At 42.3% G+C, this 27,351-nt stretch overlaps 1 long non-coding RNA gene across 1 annotated transcript; it reads left to right on the top strand.

The window, feature by feature from the left end:
* The first annotated feature begins 20,122 nt into the window (after positions 1 to 20,122).
* LOC134286180 (uncharacterized) lies at positions 20,123 to 21,489 on the top strand. The gene is made up of 2 exons (XR_009996859.1): positions 20,123 to 20,504; positions 21,305 to 21,489. It is a non-coding gene; the product is annotated as an uncharacterized LOC134286180 (long non-coding RNA).
* Positions 21,490 to 27,351: the final 5,862 nt, after the last annotated feature.

Below are 27,351 nucleotides of genomic sequence, written 5' to 3'. Positions count from 1 at the left end.
TAAAATGCATAAAGGGAATACATTTGTGAATGTTCAAGCACATAGCAACGATGAAAACTAATATTTCGGATGTTCCGGATTTCCGGAACCGGTTCTCAATAATTAGTCAATATTCTATAATCAAAGTCCATGTAAATACCTTTCCAACGATTCTTGGACAGTCCTGATTACTTGTTTGGTTGCAAAGTTATAGCTTGTCAAAGTTAGGGTCTCTAAAGCGGCATTTTTTAGTTGAAGCAAGTACCCGGTGGCCACAGTGACCAAATCCGGATTTCTCCGGTGGTTTTGAAAACTAGACTTGTGGCCCTTTCATTTGAGCCAAAGAGATCCAGAATCGGACAAGCCACTTATTTTTGCGAGCTGTTCAAAGTTTGGGGTCAAAAATGACCCCAGGGTCTTATTTGTAACTTTTTTTAGGGACTAAGGAAGGTTAATATTGGATGTGACGTCTGATTAGTCTAAATCTTTTTGTTTTTTACAACCCTCAATTTAAGGACACACGTCTTGAAATCCCGCTTCAACATTGCATCGAAACTCCAGACGCACAAATCTCAAGAAGCAAGCTGCAAACGACAATGTATTTCATTATTCTGGTCTTGCTCACTTGTAATTAGCTTAAAATAAAAAGCTCAGATGCACTAGTTTTGTTTACGATAAGATTTGTGCCTTCGAAATCGTGAGTAGGTGCCAAAGTCGGACATTGAGGCGGCCATTTTGGGATTCTAACAAGTCTGTCCTTAAGGTTAATCAACAACTCTCAATTTTTTTTTTCTGAAAATGCAGTCAATGTATGTACTATGTTTGATATGGATATTGTCTTGTAAAGTGGTGGCATTTTTTGTGTAAGAAACACTATTTTTTCCTATCTACAAAACCTCCTCTTCCAATTAGCGATATCCTTCGGCATAAATTATAAGTCGATCCTAAAAACGACTACATCCAGCTTAAGTTTGACAAATCTTCCTGTCAATCATCGATCGTTTCAAGACATCATCACCGGCGGACGCCGTCGCTGCTTCACCACTCTAAGTTTATGGTAGAAGGCATTGATCCAAAGGGGTAGGTAGGTAACCAATCCCAATGTAACGCGACGCCGGCGGCACGGCGTACCACCATTCACCCCCTGTTGCTGTTGCCCACATGCACCCCAATCATCGGAGGATATCGGTTTTCCCGCAGCTTGTGTCTCCTGGCTCGAAGAAGCACCTGCCGCCGCCGCTAGGCCGGGCCCGATCCAATAGGTGCAAAAAAAGGCCCCAAAATCGAATCGAAGAATGGGAACGAGAACACGAGAACGAGGAGAGACACTCGCACACTCGACGACGGACGGTGCCAAATTAGCTGGTTCTTGTAAAAGTCGCCAGAGGCCAGACGGGTGGCAGAGGTGTAACGGTGCTGCGGTGGTGGCAGCCGGAGAAATATGTGTACAATAACCCAAGAACCAGTAGCAGTGACTTTTGACCACAGTTCGACGTCGTCAGTTCCTTCACAGACCGGGTGCGAGACATCCTTGTCCTGCTGAATGGGGTAGGTGGGTGGAGGTGCGACGCGCCGTCAAAGTAGCGAGCGGGGAGCACAGCACACAGGGTTGATGGTCGAGCAAGCGAATGAAGCGAATTCGCTGCGTGATGGTTGTATGGGTGAGTGCCGGCGTTGTGCAAAATTTTTGTGCGCGAGTGTGTGCAGTGAACGGACCACGGCCAAGAAGACGACGACCGCTAGTACATAATGTGCAACCCGGCGCGGCATAGTACTAGGATAACGGTCGGCGAGTGGCGGAAGTCAACCAGGAACAAGGGGCGGCGAGGAATACGCGAAGTACATAAGCGCATAAAAGCGCAATAAGATATTGAGTGGTTGTATGTATTGGGTTGATGGTGGAGAAAGAGAGTCAAAAACCCCACTTTTTCGGGGCACTCACACACAAAGGGAACGCTCAGATGCACAGCCAGCCAGGGTGGGAGGAGTGGTGTGGGGAGCAGCCGCGGAGGACAACGACGCCGGTTCGGATGGAAACGAACGAACAAGAAGTAGCGTGTGAGAGCGAACTCTGTGGGGGAGCGCGCGCGAGGGGATAGACACATATGTGTTTAAGCGGTGGTCGGCGTTTCCTCGTTTTCGCACACACCACACAGAAGAGACGCGCAAGAGCTAGCCAAATGAGCGCGGAGCGAGGAGAGGCAAGCAACCACATACACTAAGCTCGCGATTGGCAATGGGCAGCAACAGAACGGTTACGGCAGCGGCGAAGGCAACAACGGCAGCAATGGCAATCGACTGCCAGTCGGCAACCGAGTTCAGTCAGTTCACATCAGTCAGTCGGATTAGTCGGAGCGAACATTGCTCGGCGCTCGCACTCGCCCGAATCGTGTGAATAGTGTGCGGTTACTACTGAACATCCGTTTTAGAGCTTTTTGCTCCCGTTGGTGTTCGATTTTTTTTATTTCTGAATTCGTGTGTTCGTATTTTCGCAAACGGTAGAAGACAGAGCGAAAAAAAAATCGTTCGACAATGTAATACAAAGTCGCCTGTGCGGTCATTGGTCTTTCGAGTGTTCGGTTAGATCTGCCCAAGGCAACACCTCTGGTGCTGGTCAAGTGCTACCACTGCTATCAGTGCCTGGAGATATCCGGAAGACTGTTTCTCTACAGCAATCAGTTTGGAAGTTCCGGTGCCGGTGAACACACCGGTTTTTCAATGTCGTGAGAAGACCTTCGATTGTTGGCCTAGGTCACAAGTGTACGAGTTAGCAAATTATGTTACAAAACTGGACAAGAGAATTGATAGTGTCTACAGAAAATATACAATTTGACAATCGAGTGCAAAAATTGACAAGTCATCAACGTTCACCAGAGAAGCGTGTTAAGTGAACGATAACCGCAAAAGTATAAATGTATAAATTACGAAGAGAAACTTCAGTGTGCGAAATCGACGTGCTGTTACCAAGCAAGAAAACATAAAAAAGTTACACAACAGAAAAAAATAAAAGTTAGCCAAGAGTGACAAAGTGAAGTGAACTGTACGTATCGAAAATAAAAGTGACTTCAGCGCAAAAAAAAAATATCAAGACAATGTGCGTGATATGAAGAACAAATTATCATGATTTCAAAATATGCGTGCACTCGATCCTGTGGGGCACCGTTGCGTGCCGCCGGGGTCACCTTCTGACAGTTGGAAAAAGCGAAGAAAAAATCGAACTCGATAGACACATTAAAACACATGACAATGAGAGGCCTGTGACCTCGTAGTGCTAGCGAGAGAGAAGTGGGGCGGGTGGCGAATTTTCCAGGAATGTGCCGCGTGACCTCATCGTCATAAAAAAAGAGAGACAGATACGCGGGGCGAGAGAGAGCGAGTGTCATTGCCGTTGCCGTCGACGTCGCCGCCGCAACCTTCACATACACCCATCGTCGCGTCGCCGTCGACAGAAAGTCCGAGAAGAAATACTCCGCCAGTGACGTCATCAGGAGTTTGTTCACCTTCGGAGCGATTTTTTTTTGCGCCATGCAATTTTTTCCGCTTCATTCTCTCCGGATTGTGGATTGGTGTGGCAGTTTATGAACAGTCATCGTCCGTTCGCCACCCAGAGTCGCCGCTCTCGAGATGTCGACTGTTGTTCCGAGTCGAGTGTATTGTGCACGTCGTTTGAGTCATTCGCCAGTCGCCGCACACACTCGGACGTGCTTGATTCAGTCGCGGGATCGACCATCCTTGTGCCGGGGTTTTGTTCTGGTTTCGCCTCTTTGGAACAAAGAGAAGCTACAAAAAAGGAAATTAATCATAGCCTCTGTTGTCGTCGTCGACGGTCGTCGTCTGAGCAGAGTCAAGAGAGTTCAAAGTATTTAAATCAACAACGAACGTCAGACTCGGGAGCAGCACAGTCTAGGCTGGGCCCTGCGTTGTCACGTTATAAACACGACTACAAAGTGCAACGATGCAGCAGACCTCAACCAGCAACCGGTGCACTTAGTAAAATCGTCATCCCTGGATCGACTGATTTGGCCGTACATCCTGTCCTGGAATGACAATCATCCCAAACTCGAATGACGATCATCTCATTCAGGTATGAGCCGCTGTGTGAATGATTTTGGTTAAAAAGCAAAATCAATGCTGTTACTCCATATTTGTGGGTCGATAGCATTTCATACTCCCGGATTATAATACTCGAACTGCTAACGAAGTTTTGTTAAATGTCTTTTCTTGGACATGCAAGCTTTTTCGATTAAGGGTACCATCGAGGGTACGCTTTCCTTTGTCCAAAGTATCTTGTTTTAAAGAATAACGATTGAAATTTCAACTATCAATCGCTAGGAACTATGGTTGAGCGACCATATGTGTGACTTTATATTTTCATAAGACTGTCATTCGATTCTAGGATGACAGCATTCGGTTGGTAAACCATTCTTATCACTTCTCAGCCGATTTCAAGATGAAGTTTCCATCCAGTGTGCAGTTACGACTGCGATCACAAGGCGCCCCTTGCTTGCCATCGTAGAAGGCCTTGGGCTCGGCAATCGCAGTGTGCCAAATGACTCAATCATTTTTCCTGCATCATCGTAGCAGGCCCCGATGTCATCGTCGCCGTCGTCAGGCGCAAGCCAGACGCGACAACGAGTGGCACGATTGCTGCGTCTGGTGTAATTAATCAAGATGCTTCATGGCCAACTGGTGCTACTACTATACAGCTCCGAGGTAGAATCAGCCAGCCCCGGCAACACTTGTACTTTGTACCAGTTTGTGAGTATTTCCTGCCGAGACCTGGGAGCTAGCAACGGTCGGTACGCGCGCATCTGGGATGCCTCTAGCCTCCTTAGAGTGTTGCTAACAACGAAAATCTTTTGTCACTCGTTCGCATCGAAACGCTCAGAAACCCCGGGAAACCGCACATTTGTTCGCTATTTTATATTTAGATCTTACGAATGCGGAGTGCGAGAGCTAACCGGTCCTCGCCCATCTCTACGAACGGAACCGGTGCTCCATCGTCCATCGTCTGGAAAGTCAGGTAAGTACTTCATAAAGTGCGGAACCGTTCGGTGTTTTCCAGCAGCCCTCCAGTTAGTCCTCTCGATTTCGCGCGCTAAGCAGGAACCGAGACTTTGTCATTCGCTAGCAGTCAGGTACCTGAAGTAGCGCGCGTGATCAAAGAGGAGCGTCATCGAGAGGCGTGAAAATCGCACAAATTGGAATGACAAACACGCTTCGACAATGCCGTCGCCGTCGCCCAAGTTAGCATCAGCCATAGTGTTCGCCGTGCTATACAAATCCAAGTAACCCGGGCATAGCGGGCTAGCCGCTTGCTTGGATTCCAAATTATCGCATTCTTTTCACAAATTTCGCACACATCACCACTTCGCTATAAAGTGGCGGGCGACGTGGCCATAGCCAACTAGATCCGCGTTCGAACCACGCATAGCCCCATTCTGGTGGTTTCTGTGTGTGAATCGGCCCAGCCGCCCCAAATCGTTCGTTGGTGATAAAACACTTCATATTTACACTAATCTTTTTGGCTTTTTTGTACATCGTACAGCACTGCTGAAAGGCTATCTTTTCACGTCAAAAATCAATTTTTGAGATAGCTGCTCGACGAACTGCTCGTCTTTATGTGTGTATGTGCATGCGAAAATGTGAAAAAACTTGTCACAATTTTTCCTAGAAAATGTCAATTGTTGGGGACGTAACATTTTCCGTTTAATGGAGAATAGATTGCAGTTGAACCTTATTGAATTTGGTTTAGATATTCTAAGCCATTCCGGAGATATCAAGTCTACACATAGACTGTTCATGCTTCAGATTTGTCATTACCACAATCACCGCTAGGTGGATCGTTACAATATTTTGGTGTGAGATTCGCTATCGCTCTTTGCGTTCGCTTCGGTTGTCATGTGTCGTTAAATGTCCTAATTTATGAACCAGCTGAGCTGAAAATTAAGCAGATCACGTTCCCTCCGTTCTCTACACATGAATGTGTATGTGGCTTCGTGCTTCCGCACACAAATTCGGCTTTTCGCGGTCGGTGCGGTGGTCTAGCCTAGTCTAACGATGGTAAATGTGGTGCGCGCGAATAATCGGCTAATTTTTATCGCCGCTCTCTCGTCGCCGCAAATTTTGCACTGTCAGCCAGCGACGTAGCGTTGCTAGTTGCTTGACAGAGCTTTAAAATTGTCACCGACTGCACAAACGACGCTGCGCGGTGTCGCGGTAGGGTGGCAAAGTGGGATGAGACGGTTGCGGGTTCAAGGAAGGTTTTTGCGCAATGCGCATCGGCAAAGTCGATGGCCTAGGCGTGAAAAAGTGGTTGCGCTTAATCGGGATCACGACCAGCCGGCGCGGTGACCGACCGAGCAGCGACGCTTTTACTCCAGAAGGAGAGAAAGAGAACAGAATAGCATGAGAGGCGGCAATTCCCAGCTGTCATTGACCTTTTTTCCTTGAGTATGTGGGGATTTTCCGTACATCTCGCCGATATCGTGGGTGTTGTGGTTTCACAGAGGTATGACTTCATGATAACATTACTAGAAAATGTTCTCTTTTTTTGGTATCACTGACAAATGTGGGCGTGAACCTTATCCAAGTAAAAATAAATAGTTAGATCTCGAAGAACTGACTTTCCCAGATAAAAATAATTGCAGTGTCATTTGCAGCACAAAAGTCCCTAAAAAGTATTATCGGTATTTGATGGCTGCATGAATATCGCTATGGAAAGCATGAATATCGCTATTTCAAGCAGGCGTGAAAATTGAAAAAAATATTACAATTCTTGCTTTTTTACGATTTTTACAGAATGAACCAATTATCGATGTGTTTGGTTTCGAAATTGTAACCAGTCTTTCTCAAATATGTATCATCAGTTTGATCGATAGCAATTGATAAAATCGACAGAATACATAATTTAGGAGTATTGCTTCATTCTCTGTCTTTTGACGTAGGACTACGTCACATGGTTTTGTTTTTTATTGCAAAATCGACAGAATACATAATTTATTGCTTCATTCTGTCTTTTGACGTAGGACTACGTCACATGGTTTTGTTTTTTGTTGCAAAATACTAGCAGTAAGAAACAAGAAGTAGTGTGAGAAAATCTGTAAAACTTTACTCATTAATGATCGAAAAACACACCCCTAACCGAGTAGGACACTGAATTGAAGACCCATCTGGCAATACAAAGTGCATCTTGCGGGGCAAAAAAAATACAGTTTTCTTGCCATCTAGATAATAGTGTCGTTCCCTAGGTCGTTCCCAAACCGTGTTATCGGAAAAAATGTCTCGATTTTTCTAAGATTCCTTGATGTTCTTAGCTAATGTCTAGTGAAAATTTGAGCAACCCTTTCAAACTGGAATTCTTTCTAATAGAAAATTCAGTTTGCAATTATCGTACCACTACACGTCAAAATTCTGTCAAAATAAGTGTTAATTTCTGTGAATATCCGGCGTAACGCGCCGGAACAATCCGTTCCCAGCCATCTTGGCAAACTACAGTAGAATCATTTGGCATGATACGGGATCTCGCGATGCAGGCGACTTGCTCGGTCAAAGCTCCACTCCTCAATGAGGTCAAATCATACTGCCGCCAGCCTCGTCATGATGATTGCTGTCACCGACGCTTGCTAGGGGAAGGACACTCAAGGGGAATGTCACAAATCGTTGTTCACACCCCACAGTTAGGGCCCATATAGCCGAGGCGGTAAACGCACGGGTATTCAGCATGACCATGCTGAGGGTGACGGGTTGGATTCCCGGTCGGTCCAGGATCTTTTCGTAAAGGAAATTTCCTTGACTTCCTTGGGCATAGAGTATCTTCGTGCCTGCCACACGATATACGCATGCAAAATGGTCATTGGCAGAGGAAGCTCTCAGTTAATAACTGTGGAAGTGCTCATAGAACACTAAGCTGAGAAGCAGGCTTTGTCCCAATGAGGATGTTACGCCAAGAAGAGAGAGAGAGAGACCCCACAGTTACAATGTGTGGAATGTTTCCTGACATCACCGCAAAACAAAAACAATACAGCCAGATAACCATAGATGGAAAGTTCTCATCGGGAGTGAACATCAAAACATCTTGATTCCGAGAGTGAACTGTGTATAAATTCATTCGCTTTCATCTGATTAATGAGTACGAATCAAAACAAAAACGAAAATACTTACAAACTTAAAAAATAACGGAAGTGCATTTTGACGTAAGACTACTTTCCTATAGGGAACTGCATGAAATTCTCTCCTTCTCTTTCACTCTAACAGAAATCTTGTAAACAACAAGGCCACGAAACTTCAAAATCCCATACAAAATCAAAACAGTGCGGTTCCCTATACCGAGTGTCATTTCAAATATGTCTGAAAATCGAGATTGTTACGTTTGTAGAACAGATAAGATGTCAGTCGAGAAACTGCGTGTTGCATTAAATTGCAAAAAGCTCAGAGCTGCTTCGCGAATCACAAAAGAGTGCGACGCTTGTTCGCGAATTAAAAAGTGCGAGTATTCTCGAGCCCCTGTTGTTCACAAGTTGGCCTATTGTAAGTCTGCGTCAGCACATTTACAATATTAGCAAATTTCCATCCCTGTCGATAACCAGATTTTAGGGATGTCTTTCAAAAAATGTCGTCGATCACAGACAAAACATGTCACTCGGAGTTGCTCAGGGTTTCTCCACACCACATAATGACTTGCTCCTAGAGTTACCCAAATTTCACGGAAAATTCCTCAAATTCCCCATCCGATACCACGTGCTTCACACCAAATCAGTCGCCCGGCTTATTTATTTTATCAAACGCATGTGTGCGCGTACACGCGCGACCTAGAAAGCAAAAATCCGCGCAAATTCCCCTCAAACCGTATGCGGTACACGACCGGCTCGAAGCAGGCGTCGTCCGTCGGTCACTCCATTCCATTCCTATTGCCTGATAAGGCACCATACTTGCGGATTTTCAGAGCCGCGTTTTGTTTGACTAATTGTTCACACATGACTTGCGTATATGTTCGCGGGTTTCATTCACACAGTCACAGTTCATTGTTGTCATCGTCACCGCCACCACCGTCCATCCAGTGCTCGGTCAGCTGATTGTTGCTTGCTGCTGTCACCAATGACAAACCGGTTGCTACTGGCGACCGACGGCTACGGGCGATCGACCGGTTGCTGCGATAGGCGATCTAAGCCGGTTCGTATAGCAACTCTTTGTTGCCTTGGCGATTGGTAGGGATTATCAATCAGGATTTTTGTTCTGTTTTTGGAACACATGGTACCACGTCATCACTTATTGGATTGGATACAATAGCGTTCTCACAATCGCGCTGAGTCATCCGATATAGTTTGAAGTGGCGGGCGGCGCAATGGTAGTTTATGTTATTTCCACTGTAAACGTTGAGTAATCAACTGTAATGGAAGCTTGCATGCTCGGCGCCATAAATGGTCGCGTAATGTCTCTACACGCCAATGGCCTCGGCGGAGCGGCGTCCGCCGGGCAAAAGTAGGTCAGCGCTAGCACTTTCCGGATAAATTAAGCGACGAGTCATTCATTGCTGCCATAGGCCTTCGCGGAACTTTGATGTCCCCGTTCGGCGCTAGGCTGTAACCCTGTGGCTGTGGTAACCTTCACACGATTCGAACCAGATAAGGCATCGATTCTGTGTCGACGATAAAACTATTAATATTTTATCATCAGCACTCCGTGTTGATCGGTGTCATCTTTTTGTTTTTTTTTTTCGTGACATTCTTCTTCGATGGTTATCGGCTCATTCTTCATCCGCCTGCTTCGTTCCCATCGTAGCAGGCTTGTTATCTTGTTCGCTTTTTATCGCGTCGTCTTTTCCCTTTCATTGAGCGCTACCATCGACTCCCAGGGGCACATCATTGTGCGCCTTTTGAATATTCAGCACGTCTTTTTTTTCTACATTTTTCTTTCGATTTGTTACCCACACTTAACAACTTAATTGCCCGCTACAGAAAAAAAGCACAATCTTAAAATTCCATGCCCACAAAAAACACATCAAACCTCACACAGCGATTGGCGAAAAAACTTTTAATATTCTGTTCTTTCCGGTAGTTTTTCACTCGGAAACTTGTACGTTCTCAGAGCGATACCGAGGGGATTGCCACATCAACCGCAGTTGAGGTGCCTGCGATGGCAGCGACACTCTACGGTTGACGGGCACATTACTACTGCCTTTGCTTGCGCTTCGTGCGATCGCCTCTTTTGTGAACGATTTCGCGCTTCCGACGACTACTGGTGTCGCCGCGATTATTGCTTCATAGGCTCAGGCAAGGCCACGACAACGGCCTACTTACGATGCTGCTACCTGCCCGCAAGCTGCAAAGTAGGCCTAGATTTTCTCCGGAGCCGGCGGTGTCACCGCCGCCACCTCCTACTTGATGGCAGGTTGTGTAGCGCTGTCCTCAAGTGTCAAAGCAACTCGTCCGTCGGTCGGGTCCGTCGTCTCTCACGCACTTCGCAGAGCTTGTTTCAACTTTTCGGCATTATCTCCGTCCTCTTCCGGCTCCGTTCCTCGCCGGCGAGAAAGGGTGATTATCCAATCAATCAATCAATCAATATTTGCCTTTACCTTCCCTAAAACGGACAGGGCCGCCTCTGTCAACTGCCGTGTTGACCGCGTTGCCAGGCGGCCACGCGCGAAGCAAGCATAGAAGAAGACATAAAAGCAAGAATCGAAGGCCATTCATGGTGGTGGCGAGCGATCGGATCGGCTCGTGCAGTGAATACTGACCGGACCGGGCCGCGCGCATTTGGCTTCGGTTCTGATGTGTGGTGTGGTGTGTGACAGACCAAGGTGTCAAAGTTGTGTCCCTCAGTCTGGCCGCTGCTGCTGCTGCTGCTGGTGTGAACGAACGGGGTACGGTACGCGATTATCTCTTCGCACCGGTGCGGTGATGACCGGCCACAGACAGCAAGCGCAGCTGCCGAGAGATTCAGAATTTGGATGGCCACGGTCAGTCATCAGCAGTTTGATGAACAAAGAAGCATAATCACAGCTGTAATAAGGGGATTGATCAGTATGGTGGGATCAGAACAAAGGTGCGTTGATCAAGCGTTGCTAGCGTTTTGGGGATTTGGAAACAGGGCTGCCTCAAACGAGATTCAGCCCTGTTAATCCCGCAAAGCTTGATAGGTTTATGAGCCGTTTTGGAATTAGTCCATTGTATTGCATTATTTATTCTGGTTTTGTTCATTCGTGGGACAAATTGGCTTTGAATATTCTAAACAGCTTTATATTGGTTCTTTTGTTTCATCTGTCATGATGGTTACATCATTTTAAACGTATATACATGAGAGGTCTTGCTAAACGCGCAGCTGTTCAGCAAGACCATGTCCATGAAACCAAAAGTTTCTCTTTCAATGACAATATAGACTTTCTAGTTCCGATAGAGCTCTGCACGAAACTTTCTGACTGCTTAAGAGACTTACGCTGAATTAGTTTCAAACTTTTCTTAGAAGTTCCAGTAATGCCTGGTTTAGAAAATGCAGGCGACTTGAATCCAGTTAGTTGGAAATGTCTAATTGAATGCGAATTGAACGTGTAAACACCACAATTCATCTCACTTGAGCAACTGACATGACTTGAACGAAAATTGAACTTCAAGAACTTGTTCAATCAAGTCAAACTAAATCATTTCACCTATTTCGTTTAGTCGCGGTTCATGTGAGTTGAATTCAAGTCATCTGTCAAGCGAGATGAATTCTTATTCACACGGACAGCTAGTAACACAGACCTGTCATCAGCATAAGGCTATTTGACGTTTGATCACCGTTCTCTTTTTGGCTCCCGAGAAGGATTGGTTTGTTTTCATACGGAAACGTTTCCGTATGAAAATATTGAACAAAAAATTGCTATCTTCTGCTGCTGCTTGAGAGAGAAGGGTGATAATCGTTAAATTGCCTTATAGAAGAACTGTCAAAGACCTGAAAAACAGCTGATTTAAGACGTCAAAATGAAAAGCCCCATTCACCCACGCAGTAATATGTTTTAGCATAAGGGCAAGACACTGTGTAGGGCAGAGTAACTCCGGAGCAATACGCTCCTAAAACCTTATATGCATATTTACTCATTTTTTGACGTTTTTATTGGCCGCGGTTGAAAATATATCATTTTAAATTTTTAAATCTTTTGTCCTGCCCCTAGCTTTGAATGATTTTTTTTATGGCTAGTTTTCACTTCGTACGAACTGTGCAAAAAGATGGGACAAATAATGATTCCGCTTCAAAATTACTTGAGCGCTTCGCAGATGGCAAGTAAGGAAAAAAGTGTAACGCCAGTAACGCTTCCCGTACAAATCGAATGAAGCTGTCACTTGTCCGAGCGGAAAAATAGTCTGTGTTATTATTCCGTAAGGAAAAGTGACATTTCTCCCTATATAAATCAGTTGTCAAAATTACTTGCGGAAAAAGGAGGAATTTTACTTGAGCGCTCTACTTGGGATCTGGAAACTTAGCTTTACCGTGTATGTCAGCTGGGAACATTTTTGAATCCCCAGTGCGAAAAATGCCGAGTTTCATCACGTCAAGGTCGACCTCAAATGTGAAACTAGAACTATTTACCGTTTTACTTATTTAAATTTTTCTCATTATTCCATCGTTTTTCGAGTTCGATTAAAGTACAATTCCGATTAGAATACCATGCTTGATCGTATTATTCAATAAAAGCGAGATTTCGTCTTCAATTTTAAAACCCTAACTCAGCTGATCAAAAATTGATCTACTCCCTTCAAAAACGTCTTCAAAAGCGAGAAATCGGGCTGCTCGATTCTTCCCTGGCATCTGACAACATTTTGTGAGAAGCAGTGTGATCTATAAAAAAAAATCAGAGAAACACTCTGAAAACAGATGTACTCTCGGTATTTGTGTCTTACCCCTAGGTCTAGGGGCAAGACACTGTGCAATTCTGAGCAACTCTGAGAAATGCTGAGTAACTATTTTGATCGAAATCCATTCAGAAACGTTTCTAAGAAGTGGGAAATCAAGCAAGATTACTCGATTTATCAGCCAACACTTCGGGAACACCGGTGAGATTCAAAACAGTCCAAAGAAATGCTGAACAACACATAGATATAAAAAAATACTCTCGCTATATCTGTCTTATCCTAGGTTTTACAGTAGACGTTCGGTCGGTGCAAACGGTTTAACTACAATGCTTTTTAAGTGCAAGTCCGGTAAGTGCAACAAATTTGCAATTATCGCACCGCCAAACGTCAAAATGGTGCGCCATGTTAGCCCAAATGAACAGTTGGATCGCGTTCACGGTTATTTTACGTCGATTGACAATTTGTTGACATCTGTCAGTCGTTGCAGTTATCGAATTTTATTCACTAAGTTAAACGTAAACATGTTGCAGTTATCGAACGACTACTGTACTTTCAACCCGTAAAGTCAACTTTTTAGAGTCTATACATGATTTTCTAGCAATGACATATGGATTATTTTGATTATCCTGACAGGTTCACGTCATCCACATACAACTGGAGTGAAATGTGGTGCTGATTTGAATAGTCGGTTGCATTAAGCTGGGAACACAGTGATTTTTCTGTTGTAGAAGATACGACATTCACATTTCATAGTCTTCTGCGTTGTTTCAAATGAGTTAAATGTATTAACATGCGTGTTCGTCTTGTAAATCTTACAAAGAACACTAAACACATTGAATAATGTGTGGAAATTATCGTTTCTCAATTGCATGGATTTATCTTCGTGCGACAAAGTCCTCTTCCGCACGTAAATAACAAAGTGAGCAAAGCCTGAAATGTCCCGAAAGTGCGTAAACAAATAGGGTATGTGTTCCATCAGTAATCTTACGCTCCTATATTCATCCTATTCGAAAACAAGCGATTATGGCACCGATTGATTCCGTTCTTTTTGTTTTCATGGGTGCTCACTCCTAACAAAAAATACAAAAAATAAGAAACAAAACAAACAATGCTTCAATCTTTTGTTTTTCGTAGGATGAAAATGGGAGCCACATGCTTAATAAGGGAACCAGTACCCTACGATGGCGCTACACCGAAGGTTATGACTTCAAGAACTATTGTTTACTTCAGGGGGTTGGGTTCGATGTCGATTATCATGTCGAAATAGAGAACATAAGGCAATCCATGACGACATATCGCGATGGGGGTGACAGCTGAAATTGTAAACACAGTGTACGTGCCGCTTACCAAATTTTCGTCGAGTGTTCTCAGTTTCCTTTGTGTTCCACTGTCACCCCGATCGACGAATGTCAAAAATACATGGTAAACAAAGTAATCGCATCGCATCTGTCTCATGGATTGCCTTATTGGGTTGGGTTACATATAAGTAAGGTTATTCGTTATTTTGACAGTTAAACTACATGGGTTTCGCAAATGTTTCCGTTTTACATGCACGGTAAAAAAGAACAATCTAAAATAGGGGGGCTTTAAGCTAGGGGCAAGACACAAGGATAATGAACTAAAAATAACACATTTCAAACGATAACCAATGAAAACGTTGATAAATAAGTAAATTTGCTAACTTGATCCATTAGTCTTCGTTTGAATCCAGAAATGACATAATTTTATATTAAATGTATAATTTCTTGGGTGATCCCATTTCAAGTTAATATACACTGAGGCAAAAATTTCTTAAGAAATTCATTACAGCGGTCTTATGAAAAATCTCAAAAGAAAGTTCTTATGAAACGTTGATCCCGAAAAGCCAAGCTTTTTATTGCACTCCAACCGTTCCAACATTCAAAGCGTCGATGGGCGTGTGAGTAAAGCACGCGTTCTCCGATCTCGACGTCCCTGGTTCGATTCCAGGTTGCGATTTTGTTTTATATTGCGCATAAATATTTCATAACATGTCTTATGAAACGATATCATAAGAATTTCTTATGGAAATCAAAACATTTTCTTATGTCGAAATTTCATAAGACAAACTTATGCCCTTCATAAGATCAGTTTTCTCAGTGTATGACTTATAATCCCAAAAAAACATACTTGCGTTATTTCCATGTTTAAATCTACTTATTCGATGTTTTGATAAGCACAACATCAGTTATCACATCGCCTTTTGCATCCACTAGACAATGGAAATAATTATGTTATAAGTACCGAAGGTCTACATTGTTGTTCAATGTAGCAGATCGAAGTAAATCCGACACTAAACAAATCCTAAAACAATTAAATTTATTTTACGACGCCATTCCGTATAGCTCTCTAATCATCTTAAGTGCCCGCCAATAATTATGTTTATAGGCAGTACATATTGGTATTTAAAAACGCATAAATAATTTCTCAAGCTCCAAGCCTCGCACCCCTAACAATCCTGAACGAATCGATCCGAATCGGGTGCGTGATATTTCACGCTAATTGAAACTAACCGAAAAACGACAGATAAAATTTTTACAACGCCCATCAAATTAAAACCCGAAAAGGAAACGCCCCTCGCGACCGCAGCATGCTATGATCTATAATGGGCCACTTCCCTCTCGAATCCAAGAGCATGAATCACATCGTCGTACGGACCATATGAATGTGATGCTTTGGAATGCCTCTATCCGGGGGTCTAGCAGTAGTGTCGCGAAAAAGCCTCCAGCTGCGGTAGTTAAGCATACACACATTTTATAACACCAACTGACCCCCTCGACTAGCTGATAGCTGATGGCGCGACAAACTCCCAAAGCGATTTGACAGGTAACAACCTTTTAATCGCGAGCGCCCATCATCAAGTTGTCTCGCCGCGCCGTGTGTCTGTGGCGAGACCAGCGAGACGATCTCGCGGAACCAAGGCCTACTTGCATAAATGCCTCTATTTGGTAGTCCGTTGCCATGCTGGACTCAGTCCGATGCAAAAAAAAAACAAAACGCCTCCTTTTATGGATAAGCTTGCTTGGATTGAAACATTGTGTATGGCAGAGAAAAAAACTTGTACCCCTAAATGGAGATTCCATAAATAATGCTCTCATGGAAGAGGGACCTGATTTTTTTTTTCAAGCGAATTGAGAAGGAATGTTGATGCTCGATTTTGCATCGCATCGATGGAAGAACGCTTCACCCAGAGAGAGGACGCTTGCAATCAGGATCAGCTTAAACTATTATTATCACTGGCACATCAAACGGCGGCGATAAACAAGTTTATTTATAACGGCATCCTTTGCCAACATCAGATCTACTATGCGCCTACTGCGTATCATGTATCTGCAACAGTCTATTTTTACGAGAGAAATGGGATTGATATTTATAAAAAAAAACCTCTCGACCATGTTTATTTATAGGCCGACATTTGTTTTACGCAATATGGAGTGTCTATCACCGCATGATGCGTTGTCATAAATACCTTTCTTACTCTCTGTTATTCGTATACTATAATAATTGTGATTTTAACTTGACATTATTGAATTGGCAACACTTTCGAAAACTGTCAAACAAAGTTTGCCTTGAAAATCGGCAACCCTGCTCGAAATGACGCAACAATGCAAGTGCAGCCATTTTACGAGGTGCATAAATCATTGCTCAATAGTTTAAGCCAAGCTGCCACCAGGGAACGCCCAATTCTTGACAGAGCACATTCAAAGAAATGCTATGTTAACGAATCCGGCCAGGCCAGGCCATAATCCGCTCACAGAAAACCACAACCACTAGCCATGAAAGTGATTCATGCACCATTCACGCCGAAGAGTGCATAGTCGCGCGCACGCGGTGACTGCAGTTTTTAACGCCCTCCCTCACACCGAAATTTTTGAAATGCTTCCAGCACGCCAAAAATCAGCAAAAGAAATTGCTGAATTTCAGCAACATTTTTGCTGAATTTCAGCACAACTTTGCTGATCAACTGTCAAAATTGCTGGATGGTTCAGCAAGTTGAAAAATAATTGCTGATACTCAGTAATTTGTATTGCTGAATGCAATCAGCACGCCAAAAATCAGCAAAGTTTGCTGATTACCAGCAAAAATATTTTGCAGTGCTCCCTTCTAGAAGGGGGTACATATAAAAACTTCAATTGTCTTTAGGGGAGATCGGGGTAATGCGCGCCACTCTTAGGAATTTCTCGATTTTAGTCAAGAAACGTATGAAAATATCCGTACTAGTGGCCAGCACACCTATGTTCTATATATTTTCTTTCATTTACTAGAATTAGAAATGGTTCGATTTACCCTAACGACCCCCTATTAAACCGATTCCCCCATACAGACCTTGCACCACATACCGACCGCCCCCTAACCCGCGTCATCATCGCTCGGAGCCGTCTGAGGCGAAAAAGGCGCAGAAAGAGGAGCCACAATTCTAATGATTGCTTTTATAAGAAATTTACTTATTAATTATTAATGCATACGCTTCCGGTTTACATCATTCGTCACGGGTTTGCGGTTCGATACCTCTCCTCCATCATTGTTTGACAGCCGGCTGGCAGGGCAGGCAGGGCGCAGGGGTGGGCAATTGCTACACCACAGCTATAGAGCTGGCAACACCATTGCCGTCCGTTGTAATATTTTGAAACACTGTTCTCCATCGTCACCGCCTTCTGCGTCATCTGCCGGCCGAGCCGGCAGCCAAGCTGACTAATCGCTGAGTAATTTCAATTTCCAGGCAAGTGAGCCTCCCCTCGACCTCCGATGGAATGCCCGACTGACTGTGGCTGCGAGGTTCAGCGTACCCATCGGCCGGCGGCCGCCTCTGCAGCAGAGTGATCACATTATTTAGTTTAGTTTAGTTTAGTTTATTTCGCACATGATTCGGCCCATAACCCCGTGCGCGCACAAGGCAGTCGTAGTCGCGAGCGTAGGCGTTCGACGCGATTTACCCATTGCGACCGGAAGCGAAACTCGTTTGAACCCAGTCGTCGTCGCGGCGTCCCACCGCGCTCCAGTCGTTTAGGGTCTTTGACTGCGAACACGCGAAACCGGAAAAGTAGGCGTTGACAAGTGATTATTGTGTTTGTGTGTCTTAGAAGTGTCTCGAAACAGAAGCAGTTTGCCATGGAATTGTGAGAGGTACTGGACATAAACCTCAACCTTCGTTCAACACCTTGCGGACAAGCTGAGATCATCATCGACTTCTTCAACAGTTCAAATGTCACATGTCTATTGTACTTCATCAGGTGCTCTGGTTGTTTTCGATACCCGGCACATGTTGGAGTACACTTAATGTGCTGACAGTATTACCATCACAAAGCAGTGCGAAGATGAGCCAAGTCTGGGAACACTGGCGTAGTTAGTGGATATCTGGATTAGTTGAAAATTTGTATTATTTACGAAACTACTACATACAGTGCGCGAAATAAGTATAAAGACAGAGCCGTTTTCCATACAAAATAATCCTCTTTGTCTAGTGATTCGATTGTTATGGAATTTTGTCTGCAACCTTAAAATAACTAGAATTTTGGCTAAAAATATAAATCATCATCCATGAAAACGTTTTTATCGACTTTTCAGATTCAAATAAATATAAAGACACTTATTTCCATATAAAAATGTGTCTTTATATTTATTTGAATCTGAAAAGTCAATATAAACGTTTTCATGGATGATGATTTATATTTTTAGTCAAAATTCTAGTTGTTTTAAGGTTGCAGACAAAATTCCATAACCATCGAATCGCTAGAAAAAGAGATTTTGATCCCTAAACATGATTATTTTGTATGGAAAACGGCTCTGTCTTTATACTTATTTCTCGCACTGTGCTAATTGAATGATCAGTGGTAGTGAGGATTCTTGGTGGTGCAGAGGGCCGAATTGAAGATCTCCATCGTGGGAGATTGCCCGTCAGGATCAATGGGGCTACGTCAAGTTTCCGTCGACTTTCCTTATTTCTTTGTTGAGTAGGCTGCGGCTTATTTTTTAACCTTCCAGGACGCGCGCCATCAAGCAACCGAAACTGCACCGCGCTCGCGCTGTATACGGAAAGCGAGGTTTTTTGGTAGTGTTGTACTTTTTACAACAGCGCGCGCGCTGAAGGGTTAAAAGTTGTTGAAACCTGGAATTCGTAAGCTCTTTTGAATTCTTTTGAATTCAAATGGAAACCTCTGAGTTTGAGCCAAAAATATTGAGATTTAGAGGTGGCGCAGTCGCCTCAAAGTTGAATTTTAGAGTAATAAAAAGGTGTTTTCACTTCAAGTGTCACAACTTTTTCAATTTTCAACCGATTTTTAATCTTTTTTTTAATCTCTCACAAAATAAATTTTGAATAAACATGTAGAACATTAAATTTTTCAAAAGTCAGGCAAAATATGAGTTTTTAAAGATTTTATTTTTTTTTTCTTTTCACAAAAAAATAAACTTTAGAACCCGATAACTTTTGAACCGCTTGACCAATTTCAAATCTTTCAAATCTTTTGTAGATTTTCCAAAGTTTCCAGGTACAACTTTTCAAAAATAAGCAGTGCTGAAAATTTCATTTCGTCATATCTAAATTCATTCTCCTACAGCTAATTTTGGAAGCTGAACCTGAGAATATGGTATATGAAAAACTTGTGCGGCTAGACCAGTTCTGCAAGAAAGTCACGGAAAAACCACTATTTTTCGAATATTTAAGGTAAATGCCCTGATAAAAAATATCATAAAAATACGATAAATTTTATTGTTACAACACCATTTTTTCGAAAAATATTCACCATTAAACGTATTGTAATTTGCACGGCACACTCACCATCACACCTATTGTTCTATACCATTCGGCGAATGGTAAATGGCACTTTTACAATAAAAAATGATGGTCGTTATGTATCTTAACCATAAAATTTTAAGAAAATTTCCATATACTTTTTCGCGTTTTTATGAGACATTTTTAGGGCAATTTTCAAAAGAAAACAATATATCTTAATGTTTTTTTATTGTTCTTACAATACAAATACAATTAATTGAATGGAGTCAAATGAATCGTTGTTATTTAGTAACTTTAAATTATTATAGAACTATTGAAAAACAAACGAATCAATTAGTCACTAATAAAGCTAATGTTCACTTATTGTACGAACTATATGGGCTTGATTTCTATTGTAAAAAGTAACAATATATCTACATACTATGTGTTTTATTGTGAACAATAAAACCAGTCATATGTTAATAATATTTACCATGTAATGAATGGTAATTTTTTATCCGGGTGTGACGGACTACCTTCGAAAAATGCCAATGATATTTACGGTGAATATCATTTGGCATTTTTCAAAGGTAGTCCGTGACATTTACATTAAATATTCGAAAAATAGAGGTTTTTCCGTGACTTTCTTGCAGAATTGGTCTAGCCGCACAAGTTTTTCATATACCATATTCTCAGTTTCAGCTTCTAGAAGGAGCTGTAGGTGGTTGAATTTAGATATGACGAAATGAAATTTTCAGCACTGAAAATAAGCCGCAGCCTATTTTTGAGACTGGGTCCACAAGAACCTTTGGGCCTGCCTCTGCTGCGATTTTCTTCTGGATTCCAACCAAATGCGTACTTGTTGATTTCGTTCCCACATTTCTGTCACTGTATTCTGTCGGTACGTGACAAATTAGCGAGACCCGTGACCCAAGATTGGTGTGGCAACACCACTATATTGATGATAGGTACTGGTGCATGAGCATGAGCATGAGCATGAGCATGAGCATAGATGACCGCACAATTCGTAGTTGCTACTCCGTGATTGACCAGAGCAATCGAAATTGCACAAGGAACCAATGAATAGGGCTTGGGACTAGCTTACTATTCTCAATGTACACAGGTCGAGAGCTCTCAACTTTAATAAGGTCAATAACGGCGCCGGCCACGTCCTTACGGTCATCGAGGATGGAAGGGAATGTTAGTAAGACAAACGTTGTTATAAAGACCGCGAATCGCTGCATCCCCACGTTTGTCTCAGGAAGGATTTTTTTGTTAGTAGGGTAAGGTACATTGTCAGTCCGGGAGTCACCTATGGTTGGTGATATGATTTGACAATGGATCAATATACACAAACCGCCGTTAACAACCGACCACTTTTCGACGCAAGAACTAGCCAAAAAGAAAATTCTATCGCGCGTCTCCACTCCACTAGGGAGCAGAAACCTTTAGTCTATTCCACACAGAAATACACTGAACGCGACTCACTTGTCGGCGCCCGGATTTTTTCTCGACCGGCGATCCCGAAGTAACATTTTTCACTCTTTTGTGTAAATGCAAAAAATGAAAGAAAATATGTATTATCAACTAAAAGTGTATTGGAAACTAGCGCCGAAGGGAAGCGAAAAATTCGGAACCGACTCGAACCACGGCGCGCGCACACTCGTCCCGTCTTCGGAGCCCCGCAGAGGGAAGAGGAAAAAAAAATCGCAAAAATCTAGCAAAGCGAGCGCGCGAAACTTTGCTGCTGCCGAACTCTTGATGATAGGTACTGGTACAATAGACTAATTTCAAGACCTGAATGTACCGAAGAAAACCATTCAAATGTGTGTGTCTATCTGAATTAACGAGATTTTTAGCATTAGACTAGTTCATTCAATGCCGTGTATTTTTCCACGTAATTTGTCATTTGTGTAAGTCGCGACCATGACGCCGCTGCTGGTACTTGACATAGCCCATCCGAAAAACACTTGCACTTCTTCTTTGCACATTTAGTTCTTGGGAAATTCACGTGGTTCGTCATCACAGATTGGGAGCGAGTGAATTCTGCAAAACCACTATTCTGTTGATAGTGCTCCATGAGATGTCCGATCCAAAAAAAAAAGAAATCGCATGACTCAGCAGCGCCCAACTACTCCTGGGGAGAATTTGAGAATCACTTTCAAATAACTACGTTTGGGACGTTGCGTTACAAAGACGGCATAGAGGACACCAATATTATAGCAAGATTAGATAGCAGGTATCAGGTTTCAGCAGGTCGGCTCCAGAGGCACGTTCTCCTTCATTTGGGAAATTTGTGCCATCGCCATGAACACGACCTAAGGGGGAAGGAGGGAAAAACGGAGATGGAACTGGGAAAAGGACGGACTGGGAATAGGATCGTAAGACACATAAGCGTACTACAAGGGTCTCCAGTTAGCCTAGTGGTTAGGGCTGTGGATCGCCAATCCGGAGATGACGGGTTCGGTTCCCGTTCCAGTCAGGAAAATTTTCTCGACTCCCTGGGCATAGTGTATCATTGTACTTGCCACACAATGTACAATTTCATACAATGGCAGGCAAAGAAAGCCCTTCAATTAATAACTGTGGAAGTGCTCTAAGAACACTAAGTTGAAGAGAGGCAGGCCAAGTTCAAATGCGAACGTCGAGCCATAAAGAAGAAGGAGAAGAATGTGTTCACGCAGCGTCCTGAAAAGGGCACTGTAATAACGCATAAAGCGAAAAGAGAGCCTATAGCACTTTACTACAGCGGGTCAAGAACAACAGAACGTCCTGAAAATTCAGGTTTCTGAAGTTAGTTTCACTCAATAAATGTTTACCGAAAACTCGGAAACGCAGCTGCACTAAAACTGGACAATTACATATTAAATGATACGAAGTTCCATAATCGGATTCAAAGCTAATATATATACCATATATACAAATGAATCAGCTTGCTAAATATTCGTCATGTAATAACTGAGTCGGCAGTGGCCAGTCAATGCTTTGACCAGCATGCTGCAATTCGGCTTGGCCAGATTTGTTAGATACTGCGCCACTCCTGGATATGGCTCAGTACAATACGATTTTGTTTGGCGACATGACTCCAAACTAATTCAATATTGTTTGTGCTTAGTGGCAGCCCAGGTGTCAATCTGAAGCTTAACCCAACATTTCGATATCGGAACAGCTGGCTTAGGGCCAATGGAGTCATGTGATGCTCCAGTGCGAACTTACTCATCATCCATTTCATTTCCAGCGATGGAAGAATGGCCAGGTACCCATACAAATTGACAGCGTTTGCTGAATTCAGCTCCTCGATTTGAGCGCGACAAGCGATAACTATCTTCGACCTAGAGTTGGCCGAAACATGTGCTTTAATAGCAGCGTGGCTATCTGAACAAAAGTATATTACTTAGCCCATTACGTGCTGCTGAAGTGTCGATTGAATTCCGTATATAAGAGAAAAGATTTCGGCCTGAAAAACGGTGCAGTGTCTACCAAGTGAGTAAGACTGATACAGCCTTAGCTTACGAGAATAAACACCAGCACCTGCTCGACCTTCGAGAAGGGAGCCATAAGTGTAACATACGATGCCGTCTGAAGTGTTTCTCCCCAGCTATCCAGATGTCCACTCCTCCCGGGAAGGGAATTTCGTGGAAATTGATCTAAATGGAAAATTATAAACAATTGTAATATCACATGGAGCAAGGACAACTTTGTCATAATCCATCAAAAGTGGAAACAACGATGTATGTGTTGATCTGCGGTTCACAGGAGTTTCCTCTAGTAAACCGAGTACCGATAGGCGGAAAGTGCAAGAAAGTGCTGCTTGTTTGAGATAAATTTGTAGTGAGGTAACATCAAAGAGAACTTCGAGCGCTGCCGTGGGAGTTGAAGAGAACGATCCAGACATCGCCATTAAGGCGAAACTGGAAGCATTTTCTCATTATTTTGGTTTTTGATTTTTTTATTAAATAACGAAGCAATATCTTCAAAATCGGTTTTCGTACACATGTAGAGCATGGATCAAGGTATCTTCTGAATTTTTTGTGGTGGAAAAAGTTTTCCATTTTTGCAAAAACCATTTTTTTGTGAAATTTTATTCAAAAATAATTTCTGCAAAAACGAAAAACATTTTCCACTACGAAAAAAAAAATCAGGAGATACCTTGATCCATACTCTACGTGTGTACGAAAACCGATTATGAAAATATTGCTTCGTTATTTTATAAAAAATCAAAAACCAAAAAGTGAGGAAATGGATCCAGTTTCGCCTTAAGCACGTCCTTTGGAGATGGTCTAATTTTGATTGGATCCTTCTCACTTCGCCCTTTTGCCACCACATAAGACATCCATAGGCCAATATTGGACGAACAACAGTTGTTTAAATCCATTTGATATACTTGGGTTTAAGACCCCAAGTTGCACCGCCGGCATTGCCCGAAGTCCATACAAGTTTTCTTGATTCTGAACTCAACATGAGGTGTCCAGAAAAGCATGGAATCAAGAATAACTCCAACGTACTTTACCTGATCAGTCACATTGATTTCAGAATCTAAGAGACGCAACGGTCGAACGCCATTACGGTCTCGTCGTTCCGTAAAAAGAATCGCCTGTGCTGATGCACATACCGACTAACAATGATAGGTAGTCGTCGGAAAAACCAATAACAGGAAACCCGCTATTATTGAGTACCCTCAATAGAGTATCTGCTACAGAACAGCTGTACACAGCACAGCTGTAACAGCAGAATTAGCTGAATAACAGTTTCTTAAGCTAAAGTTTGCTCAAGAATGGTTTGTTCCACTTTTGTACAACAAAAATGTTTGTTGGGAAGACTCCCCCTTGGGGGCATCCACGAACACTCAATTACCCAATTTCCCAATCGCTGTCGAGAAGAGATGTCGGTTTTTGAGCATTTGGTAAATCCAAATGGAAATCCAAATTGGAGATATATTATGACTCCGTGCGGCTTCTAATATGCCATCGAAAGGCACGTTGTCAAAAGCATGGAGGGTGCAAGATTGCTTTCTCAATATCGTAAACAACTTTGTGTAAAAGAGTCACAGTGGACTTTCCAGATTGGTAAGCATGTTGGTTCACATGAAGAGGCACGTAGGCCAGATAAACATCACGGATGAGATGATCGATAATGCGTTCTAAGCATTTCAAAAGAAAAAATGGTCAAACTCTTTGCGTTTTCATACTACGCTCGACCCACTTTCGGAATAAACTTCACAGTATTATTCCGTCAGGATGTGGGAATATCCCTTTCGTGACGAACCAGCACAATTGTGCTGTTGAGCAATAAAAGTTTTGCGTAATTTTTTCAACTGTTTAGTCTTTGGTTTACTTGATGTAATTTGTTTTATATGTTGAGCCATTGCATATACTTGCACGTGTGCAAACAAACTTTTGTTTATGTTGTGTGTGAGATTTACCACAACAAGTTAAACAAAAAGTATACAAAAAATGTAAAACATGAAAAAGTTTTATCTGTCGTAAATTTATAATTTTTGATTTATCTAGGTGGACAAAGCTAGGAATCGAAAGTTAAAGAGTAGTTCTTGCAAATGTCAAAGAAAAAGTGTTGATATATTAAAAAAATCTGAGAGTTTTGAAGATCCAAATTTGGGCAATTTGTATGGAAATTTCAGTTTTTTGCTCTCCGTCCCGAAAGGGATATACCCTGTAGCAAAACTGCAATCAAGTAGTTTTTTCAAACATGTTTGAAATAAACAAATCCCTTCTGAAGCAAAATAGGATATACCCATCTGCCCCAGGAGATTTGAAAGAAGCAAAGCTATTCAGTGCCCACTCAATCGATTCTATAGCTATGATACTCCGAGCCGAAGCTAGTGAATCATAACTACCAGAAAAGACATCAGGTTCATGGAAGATGTTATATCCCCACATCCGGGGAAATATGGGCTATTATAATTCCAGAACTTCCTCATCAGAGGAAGTGAAGTCGCCATTTGGCATACGAAGTTTGTTCACTCGAAAATCCTTAGATTCTACAAGGATTTTGTTCACCGGCTGACTTCACTAAAACTGGAAACATTTGTACAAAGGTTTTTCCAGTCTGATCGTACCAGATCGGAGAGCTTTCTGGTAAGCCTTACGAGCTGACCTGGAAGTCACCGATCCAGCCGAACGTCGCCTGTTGCTTCCTGAGCTTGGCCAGATCAGATTTCAACCTCGTAGGCTACACACACCGTAGAGGGCAAGCTTCTTCAAAATCTTCCACAATGAAAAACGTTGTAGTATCAACGGCATCATCTAAAGCACTTGGAGTTCAATCAGATCTAAATCTTTCTGATCCGAATTCGAGCTGCTCAGTAGATCTTAGACATTGGCCATTTAGAATCCGGCACGGACAAAATCACGTGTATCTCAGGGATGGAATAACAAACATAAAAGGTGATATTATTAAATTAAATTTATTTCTATTTTTCATACATTTTCTCACTTTTTTAGTGCTAACCTACTTAAAAATCTGCACAACGGTGGAACATTTCAGCGTCAACCCCTTCGGCATGTTAGTCCAACAATAACCTATATGTAATAGGATTCCGAGGATTGCGAAATAGGGGCAATTCAGTGAATTGAGAAGACGCAAATTTTGAGTGTATTCTCGTTGGTACTAGCCTATGATCAGTCTGCTGTAAAAAAAATGATGATTGTGAGCATTGAGAGCGCCACAAGAAAATATGACATGCGTCCGGATTCTGAGTGAACACTGCTTTAGAAGCAGCAGCTGTACCTACGGTAGTTACAGCAGTTAACAAAATGTGTTGGTAATGTGTAAAATTTATGTTTGTTTTAGTAAAGAAAAGTACGGAGGCCGTTATATGATTGTAACCGCGAGTGCAAAGCAGAGTAATAAGCAACGTAATTGCAAAACAACTTTTTCAGTACCCGTTTCTGGTTCTAGCGATGAGGATATTTTACATGAGTTATCTAATTGTATAATGTAGAGATGCGAGAGAAAGTACATACACGGTCAGAAAGTTCACTCATTCCTGAAATAAAGTGCGACTAAAGCCTGTATCCGCAATAATCGGGACACAAAAATATGACTGTAGCTCTGCAATGAATCAGTGAAATTGGCCAAATAATTGACTGAGAACTCTTTGGTGTATGTTTATTATTTGTGCGAAATTTCATCAAAATCGATGCATTACTTTTAACTATAGATGAAAAACAAACAGACGTGGTTTTAAGCATTTTGTACAAACATGACCAATTTTCATTCGCATAATAGATGATTCTTTTAAGCTACAGTTTCAAGTTCTATGATGATAATTAGGAAATTTCGTTAGCAGTTATGATACTTATTGATACACTTTCTTGCAAAATTTCATTAACTTTGATCAATTGGTTTGAAAGCTACTGCTGTTGATAAGTGTGAGTGTTAGGGAAAATTTTTCGTGTTTTTCATGTGCGATGTTTGCCTATTCATAACTTTTGAATTTCTCTGCTAATTTTCATGAAATTTTGACAGAAGATACCTGAATATGTGTATATTTTGCCTGCAAAATTTTAAAATTATTGGTATAGTACTTTCAATAGTACAATCAAAACAATGAAGGGTGCTGACTAATTGCTTTCGGAGGGACTAAAATCATGTTCAGTCCCAATACATGTTTCGACTACAAAATTGTTGATAGTGCATCGATTTTTTTTGAAATTTTGCCTATGCAACAAATGTATATTGAGACGTTTGTGTTCAAAATTTCAGCCATTTCCATTGCAAAATTCAAAAGTTACAGCGCTAACATGCAAAACTAGGGGCTGTACAAAATTCATTGGCGCACATTCTACTCTTTCA

Source organism: Aedes albopictus, chromosome 2 (genome assembly GCF_035046485.1).
Source record: "Aedes albopictus strain Foshan chromosome 2, AalbF5, whole genome shotgun sequence".
Taxonomy (NCBI): Eukaryota; Metazoa; Arthropoda; class Insecta; order Diptera; family Culicidae; genus Aedes; species Aedes albopictus.
Note: the sequence above shows the minus strand (reverse complement) of the source record. Positions and strands in the feature narration are given on the sequence as shown.